The sequence below is a fragment of the Ranitomeya imitator genome, chromosome 7 (assembly GCF_032444005.1).
Source record: "Ranitomeya imitator isolate aRanImi1 chromosome 7, aRanImi1.pri, whole genome shotgun sequence".
Lineage (NCBI taxonomy): Eukaryota > Metazoa > Chordata > Amphibia > Anura > Dendrobatidae > Ranitomeya > Ranitomeya imitator.
In genome coordinates this window covers 2,713,437-2,726,338 of record NC_091288.1, presented here as the reverse complement: position 1 = coordinate 2,726,338, position 12,902 = coordinate 2,713,437, and the positions used below count along the sequence as shown (strand labels likewise).

Here is a 12,902-nt window from a genome sequence, read left to right as displayed (position 1 = left end):
TATACACTGCAGTATAGCCGGCTTCCCTATATACACTGCGGTATAGCCGGCTTCCCTATATACACTGCGGTATAGCCGACTTCCCTGTATACACTGCGGTATAGCCGGCTTCCCTATATACACTGCGGTATAGCCGGCTTCCCTATATACACTGCGGTATAGCCGGCTTCCCTATATACACTGCGGTATAGCCGGCTTCCCTATATACACTGCAGTATAGCCGGCTTCCCTATATACACTGCGGTATAGCCGGCTTCCCTACACACATTGCGGTATAGCCGGCTCCAGTATATACACTGCGGTATAGCCGGCTCCAGTATATACACTGCGGTATAGCCGGCTTCCCTATATACACTGCGGTATAGCCGACTCCAGTATATACAGTGCAGTATAGCCGGCTTCCCTATATACACGGCGGTATAGCCGGCTTCCCTATATACACTGCAGTATAGCCGGCTTCCCTATATACAGTGCAGTATAGCCGGCTTCCCTATATACACTGCGGTATAGCCGACTTCCCTGTATACACTGCGGTATAGCCGACTTCCCTGTATACACTGCGGTATAGCCGGCTTCCCTATATACACTGCGGTATAGCCGACTTCCCTGTATACACTGCGGTATAGCCGGCTTCCCTGTATACACTGCGGTATAGCCGACTTCCCTGTATACACTGCCTTATTGCCGGCTTCCCTATATACAGTGCAGTATAGCCGGCTTCCCTATATACACTGCGGTATAGCCGGCTTCCCTATATACACTGCAGTATAGCCGGCTTCCCTATATACACTGCGGTATAGCCGGCTTCCCTATATACACTGCAGTATAGCCGGCTTCCCTATATACACTGCAGTATAGCCGGCTCCAGTATATACACTGTGGTATAGCCGGCTTCCCTATATACAGTGCAGTATAGCCGGCTCCCCTATATACACTGCGGTATAGCCGGCTTCCCTGTATACACTGCGGTATAGCCGGCTTCCCTATATACACTGCGGTATAGCCGGCTTCCCTATATACACTGCAGTATAGCCGGCTCCAGTATATACACTGCGGTATTGCCGGCTTCCCTATATACACTGCAGTATAGCCGGCTTCCGTATATACACTGCAGTATAGCCGGCTTCCCTGTATACACTGCGGTATAGCCGGCTTCCCTGTATACACTGCGGTATAGCCGGCTTCCCTATATACACTGCGGTATAGCCGGCTCCAGTATATACACGGCGGTATAGCCGGCTTCCCTGTATACACTGCGGTATTGCCGGCTTCCCTATATACACTGCAGTATAGCCGGCTTCCCTATATACACTGCGGTATAGCCGGCTCCCCTATATACACTGCGGTATAGCCGGCTTCCCTATATACACTGCAGTATAGCCGGCTTCCCTATATACACTGCGGTATAGCCGGCTTCCCTATATACACTGCGGTATAGCCGGCTTCCCTATATACACTGCGGTATTGCCGGCTTCCCTATATACACTGCAGTATAGCCGGCTTCCCTAAATACACTGCGGTATAGCCGGCTTCCCTATATACACTGCGGTATAGCCGGCTCCCCTATATACACTTCGGTATAGCCGGCTTCCCTATATACACTGCGGTATAGCCGGCTTCCCTGTATACACTGCGGTATTGCCGGCTTCCCTATATACACTGCAGTATAGCCGGCTTCCCTATATACACTGCGGTATAGCCGGCTTCCCTATATACACTGCAGTATAGCCGGCTCCAGTATATACACTGCAGTATAGTCGGCTCCAGTATATACACTGCGGTATAGCCGGCTTCCCTATATACACTGCAGTATAGCCGGCTCCAGTATATACACTGCAGTATAGTCGGCTCCAGTATATACACTGCGGTATAGCCGGCTTCCCTATATACACTGCGGTATAGCCGGCTTCCCTATATACACTGCAGTATAGCCGGCTCCAGTATATACACTGCGGTATAGCCGGCTCCAGTATATACACTGCGGTATAGCCGGCTTCCCTATATACACTGCGGTATAGCCGGCTTCCCTATATACACTGCGGTATAGCCGGCTCCAGTATATACACGGCGGTATAGCCGGCTCCAGTATATACACGGCGGTATAGCCGGCTCCAGTATATACACGGCGGTATAGCCGGCTCCAGTATATACACGGCGGTATAGCCGGCTCCAGTATATACACTGCGGTATAGCCGGCTCCAGTATATACACGGCGGTATAGCCGGCTCCAGTATATACACGGCGGTATAGCCGGCTCCAGTATATACACGGCGGTATAGCCGGCTCCAGTATATACACGGCGGTATAGCCGGCTCCAGTATATACACGGCGGTATAGCCGGCTCCAGTATATACACTGCGGTATAGCCGGCTCCAGTATATACACGGCAGTATAGCCGGCTCCAGTATATACACTGCGGTATAGCCGGCTCCAGTATATACACGGCGGTATAGCCGGCTCCAGTATATACACGGCGGTATAGCCGGCTCCAGTATATACACGGCGGTATAGCCGGCTCCAGTATATACACGGCGGTATATGAGGACTGTAATCGGGTTATTATAAAAATCCGGTCACTTTACATTATAATTCACCGAGTGCGCGTTATTCCCGGGGAAGAGGATCCTGAACCCGAACAGCCCAGCCTGACCCTGGAGAGATGTGACTGCTCCTAAATAATCCGGATAATCCCCTACACATCCGGTCCACACATTATAACCCCAGTATAACGCTATATTATACTGACTGCTGTTAATAATCCGGATAATCCCCTACACATCCGGTCCACACATTATAACCCCAGTATAACGCTATATTATACTGACTGCTGTTAATAATCCGGATAATCCCCTACACATCCGGTCCACACATTATAACCCCAGTATAACGCTATATTATACTGACTGCTGTTAATAATCCGGATAATCCCCTACACATCCGGTCCACACATTATAACCCCAGTATAACGCTATATTATACTGACTGCTGTTAATAATCCGGATAATCCCCTGCACCCAGAGCCGCTGATATCACTGTTATTATTAACATCAATGTTATCGGTAGTAATCATAATAATAGTAACAATAACAATAATGATAATGATGATGATAATAATAACAATAACAACAATAATAGAGATATCAACAATAATAATGATGATAATAATAATCGTAGTAATAATAATAATAGAAATAACAACAATAATGAAAATAATAGTAATAATACTAATAGTAATGATGATAATAATAATAAAAAACAACAGAAATTGAAATAATAATAATGATAATAATAGTAATATAAATAATAACAATAATAATAATAATCATCATAGAAATAACAATTATAATAATAACAATAATAACAAGAATAATAGTAATAATAATAATAATGATAATAATAATAACAATAATAATACTTTTACAGTAATAATAATAATCTTTATTTATATAGCGTCAACATATTCCGCAGCACTACAATACTACAATAAGCGGGGACATGTACAAGATTTAAGCAGTGACATTAGGGGTGAGGTCCCGGCTCACAAGCTTACAATCTACAATAATAATGATGATAATAATAGTAGTAGTAATAATAATAATAATAATAATAATAATAATAATATCATGGTTTTCATTCTTCTTCGTATTATTATTATTACATTTATTATAGCTATTCTTCGCCTTCTTTTTTTTTATCTCCTCCTCCTTCTCCTTCTCAATCTTCTTCCTCTTCCTCGTCTTCTCCTCATTCTTCTTCCTCTTCTTCTTCTCCTCGTTTTTCTCCTTCTTCTCCTTCTTCTTCTTCCTCTTCTTCTTTTTCCTTCTTCTTCTTCCTCTTTTTTTCCTGTTTTCTCTCCTCTTCTTCTTTTTCCTCATCTCCTTCTTCCACTTCTTTTTCTTCTTCCTCTTCTCCTTCTCCCTCTTCTTCTTCTTCTTCATCGTCCTCTTCTTCTTTTACTTTTTCCTCCTCTTCTTCCTCTTCTTTTTCTTCTACGTCTCATCTGTTTCTTCTTCTTCCTCTTCATCTTCTTTTTCTTCTTCTTCTTTTTCTTCCTCTTCCTCTTCTTTCTTCTCCTCCTCCTCCCCTTCATCTCCTTTTTCTTCTCCTCCTTCTTAATTTCCTCCTTTTCTCCTTATTCTTCTTATTCTCCTTCTTTCACTTCTTCTTCCTCTTCTTCTCCTTATACCACTTCTTCTTCCTCTTCTTCTTGTTCTTTTTCTTCATCTTCTTCCTCTTCTTTGTTTTCTTCTTCCTCTTGTTCTTCTCCTTCTTCCACTTCTTCCTTTTCTTCTTCCTCTTCTTCTTCTTCCTCTCCTTCTTTTTCCTCTTCTTTTTCTTTTCCTTCCTCTTCTTCTTCTTCTACTCCTTCCTCTTCCTCTTCTTCTCCTTCCTCTTCTTCTTCTCATTCTTTCTCTTCTCCTTCTTTTTCCTTTTCTTCTCCCCTTTCCACTTCCTCTTCTCCTTCTCCTCTTTCGTTTTCTTCCTCTTCTCCTTCTTCCTCTTCTACTTTTTCCTCTTCTTCTTCTTCATCGTCCTTTTCTTCTTTTACTTTTTCCGCTTCTTCTTCCTCTTATTCTTCTTCTCTTCTTCATGTTCTTCTTCTTCCTCTTCATCTTATTTTTATTCTTCTTCCTCCTCCGCTCCTTCTTCTTCTTCCTCTGCCTCTTCTCCTCCTCCTTCATCTTCATCTCCTTTTTCTTCTCCACCTTCTTCATTTCCTTCTTTTTCTCCTTATTTTTCTTATTCTCCTTCTTCTTCCTCGTCTTTCTCTTCTTCTTGTTCTTTTTCTTCATCTTCTTCTTATTGTTCTTCTTCCTCTTCTTCTCCTTCTTCCACTTCTTCCTTTTCTTCTTATTAGTATTCTTCTTCTTTCTCTTCTTCTTTTTCCTCTTTTTCGTTTCCTTCCTATTCTTCTTCCTCTTTCATCCTTTTCCTCTTCTTCTCCTTCCTCTTCTTCTCCTCCTTCCTCTTCTTCCTTTTCTTTTCTTCTTCCTCTTCATCTTTTTCCTCATCTTCTTCTTATTCTCCTTCCTCTTCTTTTTCTTCTTCCTCTTCCACTTCCTCTTATTTCTCTTCTCCTTCTTCCACTTCATCTTTTTCCTCTTCTTTTTCCTCTTCTCCTCCTTCATCTTCTCCTGCTTCTCCTCCTTCTTCCTCTTCTTCTCCTTCCTCTTCATCTTCTTCTTCCTCTTCCACTTCCTCTTATTTCTCTTCTCCTTCCACTTCTTCCTCTTTTTTTCCTCTTCTCCTCCTCCTCCTTCTTCCTCTTCTCATTCTCCCCTCCTTCTTAGTTACAAACCGGTCCCTCATAAACATAAGAGCAGACATTGCCCCATGATCAGTGATCCCCCCATGATCAGTGATCCCCCTTGCACATGATCACGATTCACAGGAGACACAATATCCGGAGCGACCACGTGTCCGCAGATTAATGCACAAACTGCAGAAATGGAGGAAGAAAAGGAGAAATCAGAAACTTCTCTCCCTGCCAAACACACTGTACAACTAGACTGCAGCCGATCCATATTGTGATCATTTATTCCAGCAGATCTACTGTACATTGTGATCATTTATTACAGCCGATCTACATTGTGATAATTTTTTCCTGCAGATCTACATTGTGATCATTTATTCCAACCGATCTACATTGTGATCATTTATTTATGCAGATCTACATTGTGATCATTTATTCCAACCGATCTACATTGTGATCATTTATTCCAACCGATCTACATTGTGATCATTTATTTATGCAGATCTACATTGTGATCATTTATTCCAGCAGATCTACACTGTGATCATTTATTCCAGTCGATCTACACTGTGATCATTTATTCCAGCAGATCTACATTGTGATCATTTATTTATGCAGATCTACATTGTGATCATTTATTCCTGCAGATCTACATTGTGGTCATTTATTCCTGCAGATCTACATTGTGATCATTTATTCCAGCCGATCTACATCGTGATCATTAATTCCAGCCGATCTACATTGTGATCATTTATTCCAGCCGATCTACATTGTGATCATTTATTCCAGCCGATCTTCATTGTGATCATTTATTCCAGCCGATCTACATTGTGATCATTTATTCCAGTCGATCTACATTGTGATCATTTATTCCAGCAGATCTACATTGTGATCATTTATTCCAGCAGATCTATATTGTGATCATTTATTCCAGCAGATCTACATTGTGATCATTAATTCCAGCAGATCTACATTGTGATAATTTATTCCAGTCGATCTACATTGTGATCATTTATTCCAGCAGATCTACATTGTGATCATTTATTCCAGCAGATCTATATTCTGATCATTTATTCCAGCAGATCTACATTGTGATCATTTATTCCAGCAGATCTACATTGTGATAATTTATTCCAGCCGATCTACATTGTGATCAGTTATTCCAGCAGATCTACATTGTGATAATTTATTCCAGTCGATCTACATTGTGATCATTTATTCCAGTCGATCTACATTGTGATCATTTATTCCAGCCGATCTACATTGTGATTATTAATTCCAGCCGATCTACATTGTGATCATTAATTCCAGCAGATCTATATTGTGATCATTTATTCCAGCAGATCTACATTGTGATCATTTATTCCAGCAGATCTACATTGTGATCATTTATTCCAGTCGATCTACATTGTGATCATTTATTCCAGCAGATCTACATTGTGATCATTTATTCCAGCAGATCTATATTCTGATCATTTATTCCAGCAGATCTACATTGTGATCATTTATTCCAGCAGATCTACATTGTGATAATTTATTCCAGCCGATCTACATTGTGATCAGTTATTCCAGCAGATCTACATTGTGATAATTTATTCCAGTCGATCTACATTGTGATCATTTATTCCAGTCGATCTACATTGTGATCATTTATTCCAGCCGATCTACATTGTGATTATTAATTCCAGCCGATCTACATTGTGATCATTAATTCCAGCAGATCTATATTGTGATCATTTATTCCAGCAGATCTACATTGTGATCATTTATTCCAGCAGATCTACATTGTGATCATTTATTCCAGCCGATCTACATTGTGATCATTTATTCCAGCAGATCTACATTGTGATCATTTATTCCAGCAGATCTACATTGTGATCATTTATTCCAGCAGATCTACATTGTGATCATTTATTCCAGCAGATCTACATTGTGATCATTTATTCCAGTCGATCTACATTGTGATCATTTATTCCAGTCGATCTACATTGTGATCATTTATTCCAGCCGATCTATATTGTGATCATTTATTCCAGCAGATATACATTGTGATCATTTATTCCAGTCGATCTACATTGTGATCATTTATTCCAGCTGATCTATATTGTGATCATTTATTCCAGCAGATCTACATTGTGATCATTAATTCCAGCCGATCTACATTGTGATCATTTATTCCTGCAGATCTACATTGTGATCATTTATTCCAGCAGATCTACATTGTGATCATTTATTCCAGCAGATCTACATTGTGATCATTTATTCAAGCCGATCTACATTGTGATCATTTATTCCAGCAGATCTACATTGTGATCATTTATTCCAGCCGATCTATATTGTGATCATTTATTCCAGCCGATCTATATTGTGATAATTTATTCCAGCAGATCTACATTGTGATCATTTATTCCAGCAGATCTACGTTGTGATCATTTATTCCAGCAGATCTATATTGTGATAATTTATTCCAGCAGATTTACATTGTGATCATTTATTCCAGCCGATATACATCGTGATCATTAATTCCAGCAGATCTACATTGTGATCATTTATTCCAGCAGATCTACATTGTGATCATTTATTCCAGCAGATCTACATTGTGATCATTTATTCCAGCCGATCTATATTGTGATCATTTATTCCAGCAGTTCTACGTTGTGATCATTTATTCCAGCAGATCTACATTGTGATCATTTATTCCAGCCGATCTATATTGTGATCATGTATTCCAGCAGATCTACATTGTGATCATTTATTCCAGCCGATCTACATTGTGATCATTTATTCCAGCAGATCTACATTGTGATCATTTATTCCAGCCGATCTATATTGTGATCATTTATTCCAGCAGTTCTACGTTGTGATCATTTATTCCTGCAGATCTACATTGTGATCTTTAATTCCAGCAGATCTACATTGTGATCATTTATTCCAGTATATCTACATTGTGATCATTTATTCCTGCAGATCTACATTGTGATCATTTATTCAAGTCGATCTACATTGTGATCATTTATTGCATCGATCTACATTGTGATTCTTTATTCCAGCAGATCTACATTGTGATCCTTTATTCCAGCAGATCTACACCGTGATAATTGATTCCAGCCGATCTACATTGTGGTCATTTATTCCAGCAGATCTACATTGTGATAATTTATTCCAGCAGATCTACACCGTGATAATTGATTCCAGCCGATCTACATTGTGGTCATTTATTCCAGCAGATCTACATTGTGATCATTTATTCCAGCAGATCTACATTGTGATCATTTATTCCAGCCGATCTATATTGTGATCATTTATTCCAGTCGATCTACATTGTGATCATTTATTCCAACCGATCTACATTGTGATCGTTTATTCCAGCAGATCTACATTGTGATCATTTATTCCAACCGATCTACATTGTGATAATTTATTTATGCAGATCTACATTGTGATCATTTATTGCATCGATCTACATTGTGATCATTTATTTGAGCAGATCTACATTGTGATTGTTTATTCCTGCAGATCTATATTGTGATCATTTATTCCAGCAGATCTACATTGTGATCATTTATTCCAGCAGATCTACATTGTGATCATTAATTCCAGCAGATCTACATTGTGATCATTTATTCCTGCAGATCTACATTGTGATAATTTATTTATGCAGATCTACATTGTGATCATTTATTGCATCGATCTACATTGTGATAATTTATTTTAGCAGATCTACATTGTGATCATTTATTCCAGCAGATCTACGTTGTGATAATTTATTTATGCAGATCTACATTGTGATCATTTATTGCATCGATCTACATTGTGATAATTTATTTTAGCAGATCTACATTGTAATCATTTATTCCAGCAGATCTACATTGTGATCATTTATTCCAGCAGATCTACATTGTGATAATTTATTTATGCAGATCTACATTGTGATCATTTATTGCATCGATCTACATTGTGATAATTTATTTTAGCAGATCTACATTGTAATCATTTATTCCAGCAGATCTACATTGTGATCATTTATTCCAGCAGATCTACATTGTGATCATTTATTTATGCAGATCTACATTGTGATCATTTATTCCAGCAGATCTACATTGTGATCATTTATTCCAGCCGATCTACATTGTGATCATTTATTCCTGCAGATCTACATTGTGATCATTTATTCCAGCCGATCTACATCGTGATCATTAATTCCAGCCGATCTACATTGTGATCATTTATTCCAGCCGATCTACATTGTGATCATTTATTCCAGCCGATCTACATTGTGATCATTTATTCCAGTCGATCTACATTGTGATTATTTATTCCAGCAGATCTACATTGTGATCATTTATTCCAGCAGATCTATATTGTGATCATTTATTCCAGCAGATCTACATTGTGATCATTTATTCCAGCAGATCTACATTGTGGTCATTTATTCCAGTGGAGCTACATTGTGATCATTTATTCCTGCAGATCTACATTGTGATCATTAATTCCAGCAGATCTACATTGTGATCATTTATTCCAGCCGATCTACATTGTGATCATTTATTCCAGTCGATCTACATTGTGATTATTTATTCCAGCAGATCTACATTGTGATCATTTATTCCTGCAGATCTACATTGTGATCATTAATTCCAGCAGATCTACATTGTGATCATTTATTCCAGCAGATCTATATTGTGATAATTTATTCCAGCAGATCTACATTGTGATCATTTATTCCTGCAGATCTACATTGTGATCATTAATTCCAGCAGATCTACATTGTGATCATTTATTCCAGCCGATCTACATTGTGATCATTTATTCCAGCCGATCTACATTGTGATCATTTATTCCAGCAGATCTACATTGTGATCATTTATTCCAGCAAATCTACGTTGTGATAATTTGTTCCAGCCGATCTACATTGTGATCATTTATTCCAGTCGATCTACATTGTGATCATTAATTCCAGTCGATCCACAATGTGATAATTTATTCCTGCAGATCTATATTGTGATCATTTATTCCAGCCGATCTACATTGTGATAATTTATTCCAGCAGATCTACGTTGTGATCATTTGTTCCAGCAGATCTACATTGTGGTCAGTTATTCCAGCAGATCTATATTGTGATCATTTATTCCAGCCGATCTATATTGTGATCATTTATTCCAGCAGATCTACATTGTGATCATTTATTCCAGCCGATCTACATTGTGATCATTAATTCCAGCCGATCTACATTGTGATCATTAATTCCAGCAGATCTATATTGTGATCTTTTATTCCAGCAGATCTACATTGTGATCATTTATTCCAGCAGATCTACATTGTGATCATTTATTCCAGCCGATCTATATTGTGATCATTTATTCCAGCAGATGTACATTGTGATCATTTATTCCAGCCGATCTACATTGTGATCATTTATTGCAGCCGATCTATATTGTGATCATTTATTCCAGCAGATCTACATTGTGATCATTAATTCCAGCCGATATACATAGTGATCATTCATTCCAGCAGATCTACATTGTGATAATTTATTCCAGCAGATCTACATTGTGATCATTTATTCCAGCCGATCTATATTGTGATCATTTATTCCAGCAGATCTACATTGTGATCATTTATTCCAGTCGATCTATATTGTGATCATTTATTCCTGCAGATCTACATTGTGATCATTAATTCCAGCCGATCTACATTGTGATCATTTATTCCAGTTGATCTACATTGTGATCATTTATTCCAGGAGATCTACTTTGTGATCATTTATTCCTGCAGATCTACATTGTGATCATTTATTCAAGTCGATCTACATTGTGATCATTTATTGCATCGATCTACATTGTGATCATTTATTTGAGCAGATCTACATTGTGATTGTTTATTCCTGCAGATCTACATTGTGATCCTTTATTCCAGCAGATCTACATTGCGATCCTTTATTCCAGCAGATCTACATTGTGGTCATTTATTCCAGCAGATCTACATTGTGATAATTTATTCCAGCAGATCTACATTGTGGTCATTTATTCCAGCAGATCTACATTGTGATCATTTATTCCAGCAGATCTACATTGTGATCATTTATTCCAGCCGATCTATATTGTGATCATTTATTCCAGTCGATCTACATTGTGATCATTTATTTGAGCAGATCTACATTGTGATCGTTTATTCCTGCAGATCTACATTGTGATCCTTTATTCCAGCAGATCTAAATTGTGATCCTTTATTCCAGCAGATCTACACCGTGATAATTGATTCCAGCCGATCTACATTGTGATCATTTATTCCAGCAGATCTACATTGTGGTCATTTATTCCAGCAGATCTACATTGTGATCATTTATTCCAGCAGATCTACATTGTGATCATTTATTCCAGCAGATCTACATTGTGATCATTTATTCCAGCAGATCTACATTGTGATCATTTATTCCAGCCGATCTATATTGTGATCATTTATTTCAGCCGATCTACATTGTGATCATTTATTCCAGCAGATCTACATTGTGATCATTTATTCCAGCCGATCTACATTGTGATCATTTATTCCTGCAGATCTACATTGTGATCATTTATTCCAGTCGATCTACATTGTGATCATTTATTCCAGCAGATCTACATTGTGATCATTTATTCCAGCAGATCTACATTGTAATCATTTATTCAAGCAGATCTACATTGTGATCATTTATTCCAGTCGATCTACATTGTGATCATTTATTCCTGCAGATCTACATTGTGATCATTTATTCCTGCAGATCTACATTGTGATCATATATTCCAGTCGATCTACATTGTGATAATTTATTCCAGCTGATCTACTTGTGATCATTTATTCCAGTGGAGCTACATTGTGATAATTTATTCCAGCTGATCTACTTGTGATCATTTATTTCAGCCAATCTACATTGTGATCATTTATTCCTCCAGATCTACATTGTGATCATATATTCCAGTCGATCTACATTGTGATAATTTATTCCAGCTGATCTACTTGTGATCATTTATTCCAGTGGAGCTACATTGTGATCATTTATTCCTGCAGATCTACATTGTGATCATTTATTCCAGCAGATCTACATTGTGATCATTTATTCCAGTCGAGCTACATTGTAATCATTTATTTATTTATTAATGTGATCATTTATTCTGCACACTCCTCCCCATTATATATCTGTAAGCTCCTCCCCGTTAAATATCTGTATGCTCCTCCCCATTATATATCTGTACGCTCCTCCCCATTATATATCTGTACGCTCCTCCCCATTATATATCTGTACGCTCCTCCCCATTATATATCTGTACGCTCCTCCCCATTATATATCTGTACGCTCCTCCCCATTATATATCTGTACGCTCCTCCCCATTATATATCTGTACGCTCCTCCCCATTATATATCTGTACGCCCCTCCCCATTATATATCTGCACGCTCCTCCCCATTATATATCTGCACGCTCCTCCCCATTATATATCTGTACGCTCCTCTTCATTATATATCTGTACGCTCCTCTTCATTATATATCTGTACGCTCCTCCCCATTATATATCTGTACGCTCCTCCCCATTATATATCTGTACGCTCCTCCCATTATATATCTGTACGCTCCTCCCCATTATATATCTGCACGCTCCCCCAATATATAT

General features: G+C 38.5%; 1 protein-coding gene across 1 annotated transcript in view; it reads left to right on the top strand.

Annotated features, from left to right (window-relative positions):
- EN1 (engrailed homeobox 1) overlaps positions 1-12,902 on the top strand; it is a 35,684-nt gene that overhangs the window by 10,689 nt on the left and 12,093 nt on the right. The window lies entirely within an intron of this gene.